This window comes from Oryctolagus cuniculus, chromosome 6 (genome assembly GCF_964237555.1).
Source record: "Oryctolagus cuniculus chromosome 6, mOryCun1.1, whole genome shotgun sequence".
NCBI classification, from domain to species: Eukaryota; Metazoa; Chordata; class Mammalia; order Lagomorpha; family Leporidae; genus Oryctolagus; species Oryctolagus cuniculus.
The window spans coordinates 114,903,058-114,925,408 of NC_091437.1; the positions used below are offsets into that span (position 1 = coordinate 114,903,058).

General features: G+C 40.4%; 1 long non-coding RNA gene across 1 annotated transcript in view; it reads right to left on the bottom strand.

Annotated features, from left to right (window-relative positions):
* Positions 1-3,197: 3,197 nt before the first annotated feature.
* Positions 3,198-22,351, bottom strand: part of LOC138850077 (uncharacterized) — a 92,291-nt gene continuing 73,137 nt past the window's right edge. The window contains exon 5 of the long non-coding RNA XR_011389496.1: positions 3,198-3,317. This is a non-coding gene — a long non-coding RNA (uncharacterized lncRNA). The remainder of the gene's footprint in view (positions 3,318-22,351) is intronic.

Consider the following 22,351-nt stretch of genomic DNA (forward strand, 5'->3'; position numbering starts at 1 on the left):
TCTTTTGTCTGCTCGGCCCTCCCCGGGTTTGCTGCTGGTTCTTCCCAGGTTGGCTACCGACCCTTCCACCTCTGTGGAAGGGTGGTTCCCCCTGCCACTTTCCCCACTTCCGCGGGGGAGCGGCACACCGCCAGCTGGCTCTCTCAGGGGCTGCTCAGGTGTTCCTCATAGATGTTCCTGGTGCATGTTGTCTCTCTCCTCCTTTATAGTCCTCTTCCACCAATCCCAACTCTGCTACCCACACGCCGAGTACACTGCTCTCCTCCAATCAGGAGCAGGTCCTGCTGTTTATTGGTTGAACTGGAGGCAGCTGTGTAGAAGCTGTTTCCTCCTCTCCCAGCGCCATATTGTGGGAGAGCAGATGCATAGAATAAGTCTTAATTCCAGTAACAGTCTAGTCCGAATTGCTCCCCACATTTGTCTTATGTTTTCTTCCAGCAGCTGCATAGTCTCAGGTCCTAAATTTAGGGCTCTGATCCATCTTGAGTTGATTTTTGTATATTCTTCTACATACATACATCTAGATTTGTCAGCACCATTTGTTGAAGAAACTATCCTTACTCTACCGTATGATCTATGCACTTTTGTCAAAAATCAGTTGGCTGCATGTATAAAACTTCTGGGCTCTCTATTCTGTTCCAATGATCTGTGTATCAGTTTTTATGCCAGTATTATGCTGTTTTAGTTACTATAGCTTTGTAGCATGCTTTAAAGCCAGGTATTGTGATGTCTCCAGCTTGATTATTCTTGTTCAGGATTTCTTTGGCTGTTCTAGATCTTCTGTCATTCCATATGAATTTTAGGATTGATTTTCCCAATTCTATAAAGAATGTCCTTGATATTTTGCTAGAGATTACACTGAATCTGTAGATTAATTTATATATTAAAGACATTTAATGATATTGATTCTTCTGATTTGTGAGCAAGGAATATCTTTCCATGGTTTTGTGTCCTTGATGATTTCTTTCATCAATGTTTGAAAATTTCCATTGTAGAGAGCTTTCACTTATTTGGTTAAATTTATTCCTAAATATTTGATTTTTTGTGGCTATTATGAATGGGATTTCTTTCTTGATTTCTCTTTCTGTGAGTTCATCATTAGTACTCAAAAAAGCTACTTTTTTTGTATATTTATTTTGTAACCTACAACTTTACTGAGTTGGTTTATCAATTCTAACAGTAGCACTGTTCAGCATAGCCAAGACTTGTAATCACCCAAGATGTCCATCATCAGATGGATAAATAAAATGTGATATACATACTTAATGAAATATTATTCAGTTGTAAGAAAGAATGAAATTCTACTATTTGCAGCAAAAGGAAGACAACTGTAGGACATAATGTTGAGTGAAATTAGCAAGACTTGGAAAGAAAAATACCACATGTTCTCCCTTGTATGTGAGAGTTCTAATTTAAAAAGTAAAAAAGAAAGAAATGTCTGTATCAGTACTGTTGTAAATATAGTTGTTTTTTTTTTTTTTTTTTTGACAGGCAGAGTGGACAGTGAGAGAGAGAGACAGAGAGAAAGGTCTTCCTTTGCCGTTGGTTCACCCTCCAATGGCCGCCGCAGCTGGCGCGCTGCGGCCGGCGCACCGCGCTGATCCGATGGCAGGAGCCAGGAGCCAGGTGCTTTTCCTGGTCTCCCATGCAGGTGCAGGGCCCAAGCACCTGGGCCATCCTCCACTGCACTCCCTGGCCACAGCAGAGAGCTGGCCTGGAAGAGGGGCAACCGGGACAGAATCCGGCGCCCCAACCGGGACTAGAACCCGGTGTGCCGGCGCCGCTAGGCGGAGGATTAGTGTTGTAAATATAGTTTTGTAAAACTTTGTTTTATACCTTTGTCAAACTAATTATAAAGAATTTTTATACTACTATAGGTTTAATAATCAATGATTACTCTAAAATTTACTGTATTTGGGTGAAATGGTCATTTTTCCATTAAGTTATTGTTTATAGCCATTGTCTTTATTCCCTCTACACTAGGGTCTTTATGTTTTTTACTTGCTAAACTTTTTTTAAAAAAGATTTATTAATTTATTTGAAAGGCAGAGTTACAGCGAGGCAGAGGCAGAGAGAGAGAGAGATCGGTCTTCCATCCTCTGGTTCGCTGCTCAAATGGCCACAACAGCCAATTGCCAACCCAAAGCCAGGAGCCAGGAGCTTCTTCCAGATCTTCCACGTGGGTACAGGGGGCCAAGCACTTGGGCCATCTTCCACTGCTCTCCCGGGCCACAGAGAGAGCTGGATCAGAAGAGGAGCAGCTGAAACTCCAACTGGCGCCCACATGGGATGGCAGCACTGCAGTCGGCCACTTTACCCACCATGCCACAGTGCTAGCTCTGCTAAACTTCTTATTCAATGATGTATAAACCTTTTTACTGTAATGTAAATTTAAAATATATTATCTCAAAAACTAAAAAAAAGGAAAAGAAACAAAAAAGAAGGAAAGAGGGTGAAAAGGAGAGAGGGTGGGAGGAAGGGAATGTCATATTCTTAGAATTGTATCTACAAATCACTTTGAATCTGTTAAAAATAATTAAAATTTAAATATTTTTTTAAAATTGCATAGGAGCTGGCACTATGGCTCACTTGGTTAATCCTTCACCTGCTGTGCCGGGATCCCATATGGGCACCAGGTTCTAGTCCCGGTTGCTCCTCTTCCAGTCCAGCTCTCTGCTGTGGCACAGAAGGGCAGTGGAGGATGGCCCAAGTCCTTGGGCCCCTGCACCCACATGGGAGACAAGGAAGAAGCACCTGGCTCCTGGCTTTGGATCGGCACAGCGCTGGCTGTAGCGGCCATTTGGGGAGTGAACCAACGGAAGGAAGACCTTTCTCTCTTTCTCTCTCTCTCACTGTCTATAACTCTACCTGTCAAATAAAAAAAATTGCATAGACACCCTCATAAGTGATGGTTGTACAGAAGGGATGTATTCTGAATCCTGATACTAATTTTCTTGAGATGATCAGGGCAGTGAGTTAAATAAAACAATTTCAAGGCCACTTGAGGAGCCACTCCAGTCTCTCCAAAAAGTAACCTGTAGGTATCATAGCTGAACCAGGCCAGTGCACTAGGCAATCAACTCAAGCATCTGGCCCCAGACTACACAATCCCTTAATCTCTACCTCTCTCTTAACACTACTGGTTGTTTCCAACCACTTCCTGGTGTGAGCTGAGGTTCCAAATCCAAGCATAAGCCTATGTGACCCACAGACACTGGCTTTTCCCACAATGCCAAAGTTCAAATGAAGTACTCACCATGGAGCGTGGGATCTGACTTCTCCAGTAGCTGCTCACAAAGGGCTGGTCTGATTAATGCCTTGGAGGAAAAACATTAACCAGTGAGAAACAGGAGAAAACAGACAGGTATCAATTCCTTCCCCTGTCTCTCCTTCAATCCCATGGATTTTTCTAAGATAAACTAATTCCAAATGACCTTTCCATGTCCTCTGTGGCCAAGGTTTACTACAAGGACATAACTGGTGGGCAACACCATTCTCCCACCCCACCACAATTTTCTTTCGCTCTTGCTGCCCTGGGATTGCAGGCCCACAAACAACATTAGGCTACAAATTTTGCTTTACATTGTTTTTTGTTTTTCAGGTGCTTAGGTAAAATTACTCACCTTGCTATTAGAAATTTCTCTGGTAGGGATAATGGTAGTTCAATGCCATCAATGGCCACTCTTCTGCCCTCCCCCTACCCTATATGTTTCTCTCTCTCTCCTTCTCTCTCACCCTACCCCTTGTACACATACATACACACACCTTTCTCATTTTCTCCCTACCTCTCTCCTATCTATACCTCTTTTCTTGATCTTCCCTCTTTCACCAACCCCCAAAATAAAAAGACCTCAGTCAACTCAAGAAAAGATAGAATCAGATAAGAGATGAGGAGTAGAAACTTTAAAATTTACTCAATGCACATAAATGTTAGAGTGAAGAGTCATATAGATAAAATGCAACGAAATCACTTTATAGCTATCTAGTGAAGAATATTAAAATCTTTAAATATCAGATGATTTCCAATGTAATTCATGTCAATATGTCCATTAGTCTCAAAAGTGTGAAGAGCACAATTTGGAGGAAAAATTCCCAAATACATGGTATCACCACTAAACTTAAAACTTAATTTTAGAGCATGATGTGGTTTTTGTGAAGAGAATAAAGAGATATAATATGACCTTGTTTTAATGTACTATATGCTTTTTAAAATTCAAGGTTATTCTTTTCCAACAGATTGAAACTCTGCTTAATCTTCCAATTCCATCCTCATCAGGGGCTTAGAAATCCCACCAATTATTGCAAAGAGTGAACTAGGCTTCATTTTCACAAGTTCACTGCTTAGCAAATTTATCCCCTTGTGGTTTAAAATATCTTCCACACAGAAAATTGTAGCAGCACCATCAATGAAACAGAAGTAGGCTAATAAATTAGAAAATGGAAGAGGAGAAGAATTAATTGGTATTGGACATGAAAGGGGAATTTTAGTTCCTCAACATTTCTTCTGTAATCTCTTCTAAACTTTAATTAAACTTTCTCAAGGTTTATAATCTTAAACTTTATTTTAAATTTACCCACTTGCCAGAAAGATTTACTCTAGCTGTCAGTTTTCTACTCTCAGGCATTTAATTTTGAAGTGACTGATTCCAATCATCATCCTTCTGATGAGTTAAAGTCTTTTTAAGCTGACTCTTGGGAAACTTCTATAAAAAGAAAAAAGACTCTTCCACTACAGGTGTGAGAGTAAATCGGTGTAACTATTTATATATCAGCCAGGCATTATTGAGAAAGTTGAACATGCACATACCCTATAATCCAGTAATTCCACTCCTAAATGGCAGAGAGAAACTCCTGAGCATGTACTACTGAAAACATCTACTAGAAAGCTCACTGCTCTTGGTAACAAAAAATGGGAAAACTCAAAAATTTATCAACAGTAGAATAGATACAAAAATCACAATTTATTCCAATAGTGGATACTATATAGTATACAGAAAAAATAGCCAGAGGTATACATAAATATGTAAGAATATTAAATTCAAATCATGGAGTAAAATAAGACGATCACACTACATATAAAATCAAATTAGATGCAAAGCAAACAATATATTTTAAAGATGTATCTATTTATTTGTTTAAAAGATAGAGGGGGTGGAAGCTGGCACTGTGGCTCAGCAGGTTAAGCCACTGTTTGCGATGTCAGCATTCCATATTTGAGCACTAGTTCAAGGTCCAGCTGATCTGCTTTAAATCCAGCTCCCTGCTAATGCGCCTGCAAAATCAATGGAAGATGGCCCAAGTGCTTGGGCCCTGGTCACCAACGTGGGACACTCCAGTGGAGTTCTGGGTTCGTGGCTTCAGTCTGGCCCACCCCTGCCTTTGATGCCATTCTCATTCTCTCTCTCTCTCTCTCTCTCTCTCTCTCTCTCCTGCTCTCACTCTTGCTCTTTTACATAAAAAAAATCATTTATAAAGACAGAGTGACCAAGATAGGGGCAGAGAGAAAGATCCTCCATCCCTGGTTTACCTCCCAAATGCCCACAACAGCTAAAGCTGGGCCAGGCTAAAACCAGGAACCAGGAACTCCATTTGTATCTGCTCCATGAATGGTAGGAACCCAAGTACTCAAGCCATCATCTGCTGCCTCCCAGGTATATTAACAGGAACCCGGACCAGAAGTGCAGAGTATCGAAAACTTGAACCAGAATTAAAATATAGGATGTTGGCATCTCAAAACACAGCTTAATCTGCAGCCCAACAAACCACCTCAAAAATGATATTTAGGTTAGGAATAGAAATATGTCCCCTGAAAACAATAAAGAACCAGAAAGAGATGATTAACAGAAATTTCAGGAGAAAGATAAGCTCTTAAACTGGAAAGAAAATAGTCATAAATGGATGCACACAGGACTTCACAGGCACTAGCCAGGTGATGTTTCCTTCCTTGATGGTGGATGTATGGATATTCATTTATTATCATTATTAAACTGTGTGTGCATTCACATATCTTTGCATGCACGTTATGGAATTTTTTAATTTTAAAAAACATATTGACTTACCCATAAAAGGAACAATATTTAAAAAAAAAACAATTTGGAAGTATTGTGATTGATTTAAGATACTTATAACTACATAGTCTATAACTTCAGAAGACTATTATTTTAGTTTGACCATTGTTGCAGTGGATTCGTTTCTGAGAGGAGGAGCGTGATGGGTGCAAGAGGCGCGGAGTCACCACACAGACCCCGGGAGCTGGGTGAAAGCAGGCCTGAGGCAAGCAGCCTGCAAACTCGTTTATTTCAGTTGCTACAGCTGCTTATATAGCCAAGGCAGCCAATCCTGTCAAGGGGTGGTCTATGCCCTAACCAATCACAGACGGTTGCCAGGCAGTTTCCAAAGCCATCCAATCACAGCCTGGTGCCAGTCAGGCTCTGTTGCCAGGCAGTTTCTGAAACCATCCAATCACAGCCTGTTGTCAGTCAGGCTCTGTTGTCATGTGGTTTCCCAAGCCATCCAATCACAGCCTGTTGCCAGGCAGTTTCTGTTGTCAGCGGCCATCTTGGCATGACCTTCTCACCTTCTCATTCCACCACAGACTATAATATACTGACCAGTGTCATTCTATATTAATAGTAATGAGAGCCCGTGCCGCGGTTCACTAGGCTAATCCTCCACCTGCAGCACCGGCACCCTGGGGTTCTAGTCCCGGTCAGGGCGCTGGATTCTGTCCTAGCTGCTCCTCTTCCAGTCCAGCTCTCTGCTGTGACCCAGGAGTGCAGTGGAGGATGGCCCAAGTCCTTGGGCCCTGCACCGCATAGGGAACCAGGAGAAGCACCTGGCTCCTGGCTTTGGATCAGTGCAGTACACTGGCCACAGTGCGCCGGCCACAGCGGCCATTGGAGGGTGAACCAACGGTAAAGGAAGACCTTTCTCTCTGTCTCTCTCTCTCACTGTCCACTCTGCCTGTCAAAAAAAAAATAGTAATAAGAATGACAAAGACAGGTGAACAACTGGTCTACAATGGACACATAGAGTAGCATCCTGGTACTCATTCCCTTGTGTAAAACCCACCTTTTGAATGTGGATAGAATCTGTGAATTTCTCCTGGTCAAAAAGTAGGCAAAGGTAATAGGATATATGTGATTAGTTTGCATAGTAACATAATATATATCTTTGAAAGAGACTTTTTGCTGCAAGAAAGAGACTCAACATAGTATGAGCTGTATATGGAGATGACCACATGGCAAAGGGTTAAGGGCATCATTCAATAGACAATTGGCAAAAAACTGAGGCCCTTAGTCCAATATCCTACACAGAACCAAGTTCTGTCAACAACCACCTGAGTAAGGAATTGAGTCCTTTCCCAGTCAATTCTCAGATAGGACCACATCATCAAATGATAGCTTTATTACAGCCTTGTAGAGGCCCCAGATAAGACCCCTTCCTTCCTGACCCACAGGAATTTGAAGATGGCTGGATTTACATTACTAAAGAGAGTGAACTTGAAAGATAGAGTTGGAATTAAGAAAGAGATGTTTACATGGAACAGTGCTACGGTTAAAAACAAAAATGTTGTTGACAAAGCCTGGCATATGACTAAGCAATGAGTGGATAATGCAGATTGAAAGCAATCATTGGAGTATATCTGAGAATATGAATGGTCATCTCTGAGCATACTGAAATAACCAAGAATTAGGACAGTGAAAGTACAAGGAGGATGACAATGGGCAAGGTACCAACCAACATCCTTGAGGGATGAGGAACTACAACCCAGAAGTCGGTAGACAGCTGCAACAGAGGGAAATAATTAGCATAAAATTCTGGTGAATGAAATTCAAAGCTGGGGGGGAGGTGGGTAGGGAAGAAAGGCAGGGATGGAAAAAGCAGAAATGATAACCAAGAAACTCACTCTCACCTCTACCTACAGGCCCAGTGATATGAGATATGATGGGATAGAAGACAGCCTGCAGTTCAGACATCAGACCCTGGGGGAAAAGCCACATTTGTATTGTATAATGCTCCATTAGAAGTAGACTCCAGAGCATGAGGATTTATTTTTGGTAATGGAAAGGCAGGAAACCATCAGTATTTTGCCAACTGCTGCAAAACTTGAATTTTTTTTATTAAAGCAAGAAAGCAAATAACCAATTAGGAGAAAAATTGATGATTTCTATACATTCATGAGGTCTAGTGACCTATGGCTCTGATTTAACCTTCACTTCTGGTTTGAATCTGTGTCAGCAGTCACTTCCAAGAACCAGATTGCCTAGAACCCAAGCTGGAATTATAATGAATGTTTCCTTAAGTGTTTCCTTTATTCCAAGGCCCCATTTTAGGGAAACTTTTACCATTAATTATGAGAATAGCTGTGGCAAAGTTAAACAATCCTAGGCAATGCATTTTTTTTTTGGACAGGCAGAATGGACAGTGAGAGAGACAGAGACAGAGACAGAGAGAAAGGTCTTCCTTTTGCCATTGGTTCACCCCACAATGGCCACTGTGGCTGGTGCACTGCACTGATCTGAAGCCAGGAGCCAGGTGCTTCTCCTGGTCTCCCATGCAGGTGCAGGGCCCAAGCACCTGGGCCATCCTCCACTGCACTCCCAGGCCACAGCAGAGAGCTGGACTGGAATAGGGGCAACCTACCCACCTCCCCCCCAGCTTTGAATTTCATTCACCAGAATTTTATGCTAATTATTTCCCTCTGTTGCAGCTGTCTACCGACTTCTGGGTTGTAGTTCCTCATCCCTCAAGGATGTTGGTTGGTACCTTGCCCATTGTCATCCTCCTTGTACTTTCACTGTCCTAATTCTTGGTTATTTCAGTATGCTCAGTATGCAACCTGGAATAGTGCCCCGACCAGGACTAGAATCCAGTGTGCCGGTGCCACAGGCGGAGGATTAGCCTATTGAGCCAGGGCACCGGCCAAGGCATGTATCTTAGAATCGTATTTTTTAAAAGATTTGTTTATTTATTTGAAAGTCAGAACTACACAGAGAGAGAAGGAGAGGCTGAGAGAGACAGAGGTCCTGCATCCGCTGGTCCACTCCCCAAACTGGCTGAAATGGCCAGAGCTGAGCCAATCCGAAGCCAGGAGCCAGGAGCCTCTTCCAAGTCTCCTATGTAGGTACAGGGGCCCAAGTGCTTGGGTCATCCTCCACTATCTTTCCAGGTCACAGCAGAGAGCTGGATATGAAGAGCAGCAGCCAGGATTGAACTGGCACCCACATGGGATGCCAGCGATGCAGGCAGAGGCTTAACCCACTGTACCACAGCGCCAGCCCCAGATAATCAGATTTTTAAATACCAGTATATGCAGTCCTAATGTCATGTGGCTCCAAATCCACATCATGACAATCACATATTAATTTGTGCTAAATAGTAACCAACTGACCTATTCAATCGTAAGTTTCAACTGCAAGAAAAACAACTATGCATCCTGACATAACAATCTTTATGTATAAACAAATTGTTCACTTGATACTACTACAGATGTCAATATTCACTGCTGTCTTGATTTGTAAGAATTAAAACTTAATCATCAATAAAACAAAAATGATTAAAAATTACATATTGAATATACAGTAATGAACAGAATTAGATAAATTTGTTAGTATCTCTCAAATTGTGCTACAATGATCACCTGCATCAGAATCACTAGGATTTTTGTTAAGCAAATCCCTGAGCTTCAATCCAGGCATATTGAATTATTGGGCATACATTTCTAATTAAAACCACAGTTCATTCTTACCCACAACAGTTTCAAAATCACAATTCTATGTTCTAACAGAGAAAGTGCTCCTTTATAAAATTGTCAGAAGAGAAAGCAAGATTCCAAATATGTTTAACACAAGCCTGTGTTTATGAAAAACAAAACTATAAATGTATGTATATGTGTGTGTTTTAAGTGTATGTATTAACATCAATAAATAATATGAAGCAGTCCAGAAACCAAAATATCAAATGTTAGTAGTGGTTATCGCTTAAGTTAATAGTTAACTTCGGTGGTGTTGAAAGGGAGACAAAATTTTATTTTTTAATCACTGTAATTCTTTCTAATTAAACTGATTTATAATGAGCATGTATTCCTGTATCAACTTAATAATTTTCTTAGAAGGAAGAAAGAAATTCACATGACAATGAAACCTGTAACACAATTATAGGCCATTGTAAACATAGAGGATTAGTATCATGTCATAGTAAATAACAGGACAAATTCCAAATCAAGGACTACTGCTAATAACAAATGCACATGAAGCTCTTCTTATGTTCAAAATGCATCTGTCAGATCTCCTATTACCAGCACTTATTTACTGATAGCGCCAACACCTGTGCTCTGTATCCACCACCATGTCTGCACTGAGGCCACACCTCCTAGGAATTGTTCCTAACCAATGACCCAGTTCAGCTGAGACACTAAAGGGGGCCGATTTCTGCAGGATGTGACATTGCATGGGCCATATGGTCTCAAGGAATGGCTAAAAACCTTGCCAAAACATTGTTAGAACTGCATTGCCATCTAGGACTCTTCTTACCCAAACTTCCTCAATCTTTTCAGCACAAGAGTCAGACTTGAATTATGGTCTGAGAGCTCTCTCGTCTTCACAGGCTCTTTACCTAGTTTTGCTCACAGGTGTTTCCCTCCTTGCAGGTCTAATCTTCTAAGCATCTGCTTTTCTAAAGGATCCAAATTAACATACAAGCTGAGTCAAAAGCCTATGCCCGAACTCTTAGTAAATGTATTGTACTACTGCAGATTAAAATTGTAATCATTTTTTACAACTTTTATTTAATAAATATAAATTTCAAAAATACAACTTTTGGATTATAGAAGTTTTTCCCCCATAACCACCCTCCCACCTGCAAACCATCCTATCTCCTACTCCCTCTCCCATCCCATTCTTCACGAAGATTCTTTTTTAATTGTCTTTATATACAGATGATCAACTTAGTATATACTAAGTAAAGATTTCAACAGTTTGCACCCACACAGACACACAAAGTATAAAGTACTGTATGAGTACTAGTTTTACCACTAATTCGCATAGTACAACACATTAAGGACAGAGATCCAATACTCTATTGTTAAGCACAGATATAAGCCTCCCAAGAGAAAGCTCTTCCAATGACTGCTGACCCCAAACCAGCCCATGAACTCCTATATGAACACTGACACCTGACCTGAATGAAGATTGTTCAGAATGTCAAGATACCCTCCCTTCATTCCTCCATTTATTAATTCAATCAATCAAAATGTGATGGGAAAATTACTGTTATAAGCCATGGGTAAGCAGAGCAGGCAAGGTTTCTGCTTTAATAAAACCTCTAACCTGGAGATGAAAGCAGGCATTAAACAAAAAAATACAGGGGCCTGTATTATGGCATATCAGGTAAAACCACCACCTGCAATGCTGGCATCCCATATGGGTGCCAGTTCAAGTCCCAGCTGCTCCACCTCCAATCCAGCTCCCTGCTAATGAAGCTCCTAGTTATTAGGTTTATCCTGGCTCAACCCTGTTTTGGCCATCTGGGGAGCAAACCAGTGGACAAAAATCTCTCTCTCTCTCTCTCTCTCTCTCTTTCTCTCCCTCTGTAATTCTGCCTTTCAAATATTTTTTTTTATTTTTTTATTTATTTTTTTACAGGCAGAGTGGACAGTGAGAGAGAGAGACAGAGAAAAGGTCTTCCTTTTGCCGTTGGTTCACCCCCCAATGGCCTCCGCGGCTGGCGCGCTGTGGCCGGCGCACCGCGCTGATCCGAAGGCAGGAGCCAGGTGCTTCTCCTGGTCTCCCATGGGGTGCAGGGCCCAAGGACTTGGGCCATCCTCCACTGCACTCCCGGGCCATAGCAGAGAGCTGGCCTGGAAGAGGGGCAACGGGGACAGGATCCGGCGCCCCTACCGGGACTAGAACCCAGTGTGCCAGCGCCACTAGGCGGAGGATTAGCCTAGTCAGCTGTGCGCTGACCCAAATAAATATTTAAAAAAAAAAAAAAAACACAACTAAATACAAATATATAATTTAAAATGGAAAAGAGAGGGAAGAGATGTGCAATTTGGGACATGCTCAAGCTGACTTACATCAAGCAGTAGAGTTAGAAACATACCAGGGGATTCCAATTCAATCCCATCAAGGTGGCATGTACCAATGCCATCTCACTAGTCCCAGTGATCAATTTCTGTTCACAATTGATCATAATGATAGGACTAAGAGCCAAAGGGATCACATAAACAAGAATAGTGTCTGCAAATACTAGCTGATAGAATCAAAAAGGGAGAGAATGATCCAACATGGGAAGTGAGATACACAGCAGACCCATAGAATGGCAGATGTCCTAAACAGCACTCTGCCTCAGAATCAGCCCTTAAGGCATGCGGATCCGGCTGAAAAGCCCATGAGAGTATTTCAGGCATGGAAAGCCAAGACACTCTGGGGGAAAAAAAACCTAAATGAAAGATCTCCACGAGTGAGATCCCAGTGGAAAGAATGGGTCATCAAAGAAGGAGGTACCTTTCTCTGAAGGGAGGAGAGAACTTCCACTTTGACCATGGCCTTGTCTAAATATGATCAGAGTCAGTGAACTCAGGGGGCTTCCACAGCCTTGGCAGCTCATGACAAGAGCCTAGGGTGATTACTGATGCCATAAACAAGAGTGTCAATTTGTTAAGTCAACAACAGGAGTCACTGTGCACTTACTCCTCATGTAGAATCTTTGTCCTTAGTGTGCTGTACATTGAGATTTAATGCTATAACTAGTACTCAAACAGTATTTTTCACTTTCACTTTATGTTTCTGTGTGGGAGCAAACTGTTGAAATCTTTACTTAATGTATGCTAAACTGATCTTCTGTATATAAAGAGAATCGAACATGAATCTTGATGTGAATGGAAGGGGAGAGGGAGTGGGAAAGGGGAGGGTTGCGGGTGGGAGGGACGTTATGTGGGGGAAGCCATTGTAAGCCATAAGCTGTACTTTGGAAATTTATATTCATTAAATAAAAGTTTGAAAGCAAAAAAAAATGGAAAAGAAAATAGATCCAATATGGCTGCAAAGAGAGGCCCCATAGTTGCCTCCACCACAAGGAAGAACTGGGACAGCATAGGAAGGACCGTGTTTCCAGGAGACTGGCTGACAGAAGACCTCAACAGAGAAGAGATGGGAATTCCATGCATAGACATGGAAAGCTGGCCGAGAGAGGTAAACAAAAAACACAGCAGCTCGTACCTCCGCTCCACAGATGGGAGGACGCCATCTTGCCATGCAAAGATAAGCAGAAAACTCCATTAACCCCACTAACATGGGAGATCAACAGCCCTAATTATGAGAGAATTCAGTCTTTGCTGGCTTTAAATCCAGCCTAGAAAGTTAACTGAGGTTCAAATGACTGCTTTGCTCCAAAGCAGGAACTCACAGTCCCAGACCTGAGCAACTGAAACACAGCCACTGCTGAACTCCATCCTGTACTAGAGGCTTCCTTTCCCTTCATAAGCCAGAGCACTTCACAGGGCAGAGATAAAGGCCCTGGGAGTCCCCCAGCTGCAGGATTGCTAGGCAGGTGCAACCCACAGAGCCACAATTACTTGCTCTGTGTAATCTAGTGGAGTTCTGCTCTGCTTCTTAAGGCTACAGGCCAGCAGCAGACAGCACACAAGCTCAGAAAACCAGACCTGAAGAAGTCCCCTTCTGCATCTGTCAGTACAGGCTTCTGGGTGGCCAGGGCATAAGCCCCAGCATCACACCTGCATGCCCTGTAAGAACTGGAGGCAGTCCCTTCTGTGTCCTGCAGTTCTGTGACTGTGCTATTGGGGCTACAATCCCTGGAGTATTTTGTACTCACTCACCAGCAGGACCTGGAGGGCCCTATCTGCATCCCTTTGCTTCAGGCTAGTGGCTGCTGGCTGCCAGTCCACAGCGTCCTGCACTTGTCCTGTGAGAGTTAGTAAGAACCCCACTGCATCATGCGGCTCTGACACAGTGGCTATTGGTCCTATTGCATTCTTCTGCTCCAGGCCTGCACCTGCAAGTGTACAATCCCCAGAAATGTGTGATCTCTGTGTGGGATCTGTAGAAGGTACTCTCTGGATCCTGTAGCCCTGGGAATATGACTGCTAGAGCTATATTTTACAGAATCCTGAGTTCACAGCCTCCAAAGGACCTGCATCCTGCAGCTTTGGGAGTGTGACTGCTTGTTCAATAAGTCCCAGGGACACCTGGGCTTGTCCATTGGGCCCAGATAAGACACATGTTAGCAGATGACATGATCTTGTACACGAAAAAACCTAAGCACTCCACCCAAAAGCTGTCAGAATGGATAAACAAACCCAGTAAACTTACATTATAAAATAAACATATAAAAACAATAGCTTTGCTATGTGCAAATAATAGATTCATTAAAAGATAAATAAAAAAAGAAATCTCATTCACAATAGCCACAAAAAATCAAATATTTAGGAATAAATTTAACCAAAGAAGTGAAAGATTTCTACAATGGAAATTATAAAACACTGATGAAAGAAATTATCAAGGACACAAAAAATGGAAATATATTCCTTGCTCATGGACTGAAGAATTAATATCATTAACATGGCTATACTACCTAAAGCAACCTACAGATTCAATGCAATCCTTATAAAAAACCATTGACACTCTTTATAGAATTAGAAAAAAAAAGCTATTCTAAATTTCATATGGAATTACAAAAGTCCCAGAAGAGCCAAGCATTCCTGAGCAAACGAAATCAAGCTGGAGGCATCACAATAACTGACTTCAAGGCATACTACAAAATAATTAAAACAACATGGTACCTGTATAAAAAGTGACACATAGACCGATGGGACAGAATATAGAATCAAGAACTTAATTCACATACATGCAGCCAACTGATTTTTGACAAAATTCCCACACCATACATTGTAGGAAAAATAATCTCTTAAATGGTGTTGGTGAACCTGGGTGTACATATGCAGAAATATGAAATTAGATCCCTACTTCTCACCATATACAAATTCAACTCAAGATGTATCAAAGACCTAAATGTAAGATTTGAGATTATGAAATTGCTGGAAGAAAATTTAGGGGAAACACTTGAAGACATTGATGTAGGTAATGACTTCTTGGATAAGACTCCATAGAACACAGGCAACAAAATCAAAACTAGATACATGGGACTATATCAAACTCAGAAGCTTCTGCACATCAAAGGAAGCATACATAGAGTGAAGAAACAGCTAACAATGGGAAAAAATATTTGCAGGCTACTTATCCAACAAAGGATTAATATCCAGAATACATAAAAAATTGAAAATAACCCAACAACAACAAAAACAATTTGATTAAGAAATGGGCAAAGAATCCCAAAAGACAGCTCTCAAAAGAAGAAATACAAGGGCCGGCACTGTGTCATAGAGGGTAAAGCCACCACCTGCAGTGCCAGCATCCCATAGAAGGGCAGGTTCTAGTCCCAGCTGCTCCACTTCTGATCCAGATCTCTGCTACAGCTTTGGAAAGCAGTAGAAGATGCCCCAAGTTCTTGGGCCCCTGCACCCACATGAGAGACCTGGAAGAAGCTCATGGCTCCTAGCTTCTGATTGGTACAGCTCTGGCTGTTGTGACCATCTGGGAAGTGAACCAGCATATGGAAGACTTCTCTCTTTCTCTCTACCTCTCTATAACTCTGTCTTTCAGACAAATGGCTAACAAATATATAGAAGAACACTCAACATCACTAGCCATCAAGGAAATGCAAATAAAAACCACAACAGGATATCACTTCACCCCTGTCAGAATGACTATTACTCAATAGAGAATAACAAATGCTGGTGAGGATGAGGAGAAAGGGGAACTATTATACACTGTTGGTGGAAATGTAAATTAGAGCAACCGCTGTGGAAAACAGTATAGATATTTTTAAAAAACTAGAAATAGACTTGCCCTATGATCCAGCAATCCCACTAATGGGTATATATCCAAAAGACATGAACATGTTGTATCAAAGAGATACCTGCACCACCATGTTTATAGAAGCACTGTTCACAATAGTAAAAACATATATGGAATCAAACAAGGTGTCCATCATCAGACAAATGGGGTGTTTATGTATATATATATATATATATACATATATATGTATATATATGTATATATATATATATAAAACACATACACATATATACCCATACAATGGAATAATATTCAGCTCTCCGAAAGAATGAAATTTTATCATTTAGATCAAAATGTTTGCAACTCAAGGACATGATATTGAGTGAAATAACCAGGACACAGAAAGACAAATAATACATGTTTTCCTTTATATATGGGAGCTAAATTTTTTTTGAACATTTTACTTTTATTTGAAAGAGTTACAGAGAGAGAGAGAGAGAGAGAAAGAGAGAGAGAGAGAGAGAGATCTTCCAGTCACAAGTTTGCTCCCTAGATGGCTGCCAACGGCGAGGGCTGGGCCAGGCCAAATCCAGGAACTGGGAGCTTCATCTGGTTCTCCCACACGGATGGCAGAGGCCCAAACGCTTGAGTGATCTTCTGCTCCTTATCCTAGACCATTAGCAGGAAATAGACTGGAAGCAGAGCAGCTGGTATATGAACCAGTGCCCATATAGGATGCCAGCATCACAGGCAGTGTCTTAACCCACTATGCCAAAATTCTGGCAAGGAAACTAAAATGTTTTTAAAAATCATAAAACAAAAGCAAAAAAAGAAAGAAATGCCTGTGCTTATCAGTATTGCTGCAAATATAGTTTTATCAAACTTTAAATCTTTGTCAAATTATTAAGAATGATATACTATTATAGTTTTAATAATTTGTGATTATTTTCAAATTTACTGTAAATGAGTGAAATTGATGTTTTTTGGTTCAATTATAATTTAGAATCCTTACCTATGAGCTATGGTCTTTTTACTTTTTACTTGTGGAATTATGCTTGGTGGAAGATTAAGTCTGTCTATGGGAATAAGAGAGGGAAGAGATGTGCAATTCGGGACATGCTCAAGCTGACTTACATCAAGCAGTAGAGTTAGAAACATACCAGGGGATTCCAATTCAATCCCATCAAGGTGGCATGTACCAATGCCATCTCACTAGTCCCAGTGATCAATTTCTGTTCACAATTGATCATAATGATAGGACTAAGAACCAAAGGGATCACATAAACAAGAATAGTGTCTGCAAATACTAGCTGATAGAATCAAAAAGGGAGAGAATGATCCAACATGGGAAGTGAGATACACAGCAGACCCATAGAATGGCAGATGTCCTAAACAGCACTCTGGCCTCAGAATCAGCCCTTAAGGCATGCGGATCCGGCTGAAAAGCCCATGAGAGTATTTCAGGCATGGAAAGCCAAGACACTCTGGGGGGGGGGGGGGGAACACCTAAATGAAAGATCTCCACGAGTGAGATCCCAGTGGAAAGAACGGGTCATCAAAGAAGGAGGTACCTTTCTCTGAAGGGAGGAGAGAACTTCCACTTTGACCATGGCCTTGTCTAAATATGATCAGAGTCAGTGAACTCAGGGGGCTTCCATAGCCTTGGCAGCTCATGACAAGAGCCTAGGGTGATTACTGATGCCATAAACAAGAGTGTCAATTTGTTAAGTCAACAACAGGAGTCACTGTGCACTTACTCCTCATGTAGGATCTTTGTCCTTAGTGTGCTGTACATTGAGATTTAATGCTATAACTAGTACTCAAACAGTATTTTTCACTTTATGTTTCTGTGTGGGAGCAAGCTGTTGAAATCTTTACTTAATGTATGCTAAACTGATCTTCTGTATATAAAGAGAATCGAAAATGAATCTTGATGTGAATGGAAGGGGAGAGGGAGTGGGAAAGGGGAGGGTTGCGGGTGGGAGGGACGTTATGTGGGGGAAGCCATTGTAAGCCATAAGCTGTACTTTGGAAATTTATATTCATTAAATAAAAGTTTTTTTTTTAAAACAAAAGTTACCTAAAAATTATAAAAAATAAAAAAGGGGAGGGAGGAAGTATGAGAGGAAGGGAAGTATCATTATATTCTTAGAATTGTATCTGTGAACTAAATTAAATCTTTTCTGCTTATATTAATACTGTGATAAAAAATTTCAATGAATCAAAATCTTTGAGCTGATTTAATCAATGAAATTAGAATACAGTTGAAAGCTTCAACAGCAGAAAAGACTAAATAGAAGATAAAACATCTGATCTTAAGAACAAGATTTTCTATAATCCAAAAGTTGTACTTTGGAAATTTATATTTATTAAATAAAAGTTAAAAAAAGAACAAGATTTTTAAAAACCCAGTCACACAAAAATAACAAGAAAATAATTTAAAATAATGAAGAAAGCCTATAAAATATATGAGATAACAATAAGCAAACAAATATTAGTATAATAGAGATATTATATATATATATAATAGAGATGAAGGCAAAGAGAAGGAAAACAGCATTAAAGAACGCATTGAGGGGAAAAAAGAACCATGAACGATATAAATTGTTAAAAACTTCTCAAGTTTTAAAAGATAAATTTATATACAGATACAGGAAGTTCAAAGAATCCCAACCAGAATCAACTTTCTCCAAGGCATACTATAGTAAAATTGTCATAAATTAAGGACAAAGGAAAGAATCCTAAAGACAGTGAGAGAAAAACATCCAGTTACATGTAAGGGAAAACCCATTAGACTAATAGCAGTCTTCTCAGTATAAACCCTACAGGCCAGAAGAAATTGAGATGATATATTCAAGGCCTTGAAATTTAAAAAAAAAATTCCAGCTAAAAATACCAAATATGGGGCCAGCATTCTAGTGCCTTGGGCTAAGCTGCCACCTGCAACACCACCATCCCATATCACAGCATCAGTTCAAGTTCTGCCTGCTGAACTTCCAGTCCAATTCCCTGATAATGTTCCTCTGAAAGAAGCTGAAGATGGTCCAAATTCTTGAACCCTGCCACCCATGTGAAAGACCCAGATGGAGTTCCTGTTTCCTGACTCCAACCTGGCTCAGCCCTGGCTGTTATGTCTACCTGGAGAGCAAACCAGAAGATGAAAGATTCATTCTCAATCTCTCTCTCTCCCTCCCTCCCTCCCTCCCCCTCACTCTCCCTCTCTCTCTTTCCATCCCTCTCTCCCTCCCTCCAACTCTCTGTCTTTCAAATAAAAAAAATCTTTAAAAACAAAAATACCAAAGACATTCAATGAAGCTAATCCCTTAGAAGTGAAGGAGAAATAAAGTATGTTGAAGACAAGCAAAAACCAAGATAATTCAAAAAATCCTGAAAGGAGTCTTGCATTAGAATTGAAACGATCATAATAAACATCAGGAAAACAAATGACATCACAAAATGCACAAACAGGGCAGATACAGAAGACAGAAAGACAATCCAATCTTTTTATGACAGAAAGCTACCAAGATATAAAGATATAATAAGGCAGAAAAACATAGATATAGATAAAACAATCAATAAACAGACAACAAAATGACAGGAGTTAGCTCTTCTCTATCAATATTAACCTTGAATGTAAATGGATTAAATTTCCCAAAAACCATGGGATCTCCAAATGGATTTAAAAAAGCAAACTCAACTAGATGCTGCCTACAACAAGCTCATTTCACAGGTTAAGATACTCATAGATTGAAAGTGAAGGGTTGGGGCAGGTGCTGTGGCACAGTGGGTTAAAGCCCCAGCCTGCAGGGCCAGCATCCCATATGGGCACTGGTTCGAATCACAGCTGCTTTACTTCCAAACCAGCTCTCTGCTATGGCCTGGAAAAGCAGTAGAGGAAGGCTCAAGTGCTTGGGCCCCTGTACCTGCGTGGGAGACCCAGAAGAAGCTCCTGGCTCTGGCTGCTGCAGTCATTTGCAGAGTGAACCAGCAGAAGGAAGATGTTTCTCTCTTTCTGGCTCTACCTCTCTCTGTAACTCTGTCTTTCAAATAAATAAAATAAATCTTTAAAATAAAGTGCAGGGTCAGAAAAAGATAAAATGTGCAAATGGAAACCAAAAATGAGCAGGAATAGTTATATTAATAAGACTTTAAATCAAAAACTATAAAAAATGGACAAAGAAGATATTATATATGGATGAAAAGATCATTTCATCAAGAAGGTATGAGAATCATAAATATATATATGATGTATGACTATCTGAATATATAAAACAAATTTGATTGGACCTAAAGGGAGAGATAGACTCCAATACAATAACCATAGGGGCCTTCAGAACACTACAAGCATCAGTGGACAGAATATCCAGATGCAAATCAATAAAGATGCATGAGAACTGAACATACAATAAAGCAAATGTACTTAACATTTACAAAATATTTGATCCAACAGCTATAGAATACACTTTCTTTTTTTTCAACTTTAATAAATAAAAATTTCGAAAGTACAACTTTTGGACTATAGCAGCTTTTCCCCACCATAACCTCCCTCCCATCCGCAACCATCCCATCTCCCACTCCCTCTCCCATCCCATTCTTCATCAAGATTCATTTTTAATTATCTTTATATATAGAAGATCAACTTAGTTGATACTAAGTAAAGATTTAAACAGTTTGCACCCACACAGACACACAAAGTATAGAGTACTGTTTGAGTAGTAGTTTTACCGTTAATTCGCATAGTACAACACATGAAGGACAGAGATCCTACATGAGGAGTAGGTCCACGGTGACTCATTGTTGATTTAATAATTGACATTATTTATTTATGATGTCAGTAATCACCTGAGACTCTTGTCATGAGCTGCCAAGGCTATGGAAACCTCTTGAGTTTGCCAACTCCAATATTATTTAGACAAGGCCGTAGTCAAAGTGGAAGTTCTCTCATCAATACAGAGAAAGGCACTGCCTTCTTTTATGGCCTATTCTGCCCGCTGGGATATCACTCACAGAGATGTTTCATTTAGGCCATTTTTTTTTGTTGTTGTTGCCACAGTGTCTTGGATTTCCATGCCTAAAATACTCTCATGGACTTTTTAGCTAGATCCAAAAGACCTAAGGGCTGATTTGAGGCCAGAGTGCTGTTTAGGACATCTGCCATTCTATGAGTCTGCTGTGTATCCCACTTCCCATGTTGGATCTTCTCTCCTTTTTAATTCTATCAGTTATTATTAGCAGACACTAGTCTTGTTTATACGATCCCTTTGATACTTAATCCTATCACTATGATCAATTATGAATTTAAAATGATCACTTTGACTAGTAAGATGGATTGGTGCATGCCACCTTGATGGGATTGAATTGGAATCCCCTGGCACGTTTCTAACCCTCCCATTAGGGATAAGTCCGATTGAGCATGTGGCAAACTGTACATCTCCTCCCTCTCTTATTCCCACTCATATTTAACAGAGATCACTTTTAAATTAATTTTAAATGCCTAAGAATAATTGTGTGTTCATTACAGAGGTCAACCAATAGTATTAAGTAGAACAAAAAAAAATACTAAAAGGAATTAAGTAGTAAGTTGTTCCTTGACAGTCAGGACAAGAGCTGATCAAGTCATTGTTTCTCTTAGTGTCCATTTCACTTCAACAGGTTTCCTTTTTGGTGCTCAGTTAGTTGTCGCCAATCAGGGAGAACATATGATATTTGTCCCTTTGGGACTGGTTTATTTCACTCAGCATGATGTTTTCCACATTCCTCCATTTTGTTGCAGATGACTGGGTTTCATTGTTTTTGACTGCTGTATAGTATTGTATAGAGTACATGTCCCATAATTTCTTTATCCAGTCATCTGTTGATGGGCATTTAGGTTGATTCCATGTCTTAGCTATTGTGAATTGAGCTGCAACAAACATTGAGGTGCAGACAGCTCTTTTATTTGCCAATTTAATTTCCTTTGGGTAAATTCCAAGGAGTGTGATGGCTGGGTTCTATGGTAGGATTATATTCAGGCTTCTGAGGAATCTCCAAACTGACTTCCATAGTGGCTTGACCAGTTTGCATTCCCACCAACAGTGGGTTAGTGTCCCTTTTTCCCCACATCCTCACCAGCATCTGTTGTTGGTAGATTTCTGTATATAAGCCATTCTGACCGAGGTGAGGTGAAATCTCATTGTGGTTTTGATTTGCATTTCCTTTATGGCTAGTGATCCTGAATATTTTTTCATGTGTCTGTTGGCTGTTTTGATTTCCTCTTTTGAAAAATGTCTATTGAGGTCCTTGGCCCATCTCTTAAGTGGGTTGTTTGTTTTGTTGTTGTGGAGTTTCTTGATTTCTTTGTAGATTCTGGTTATTAAACCTTTATTGGTTGCATAATTTACAAATATTTTTCCCATTCTTTCAGTTGCCTCTTCACTTTCCTGACTGTTTCTTTTGCAGTACAGAAACTTCTCAATTTGATGCAATCTCAATTG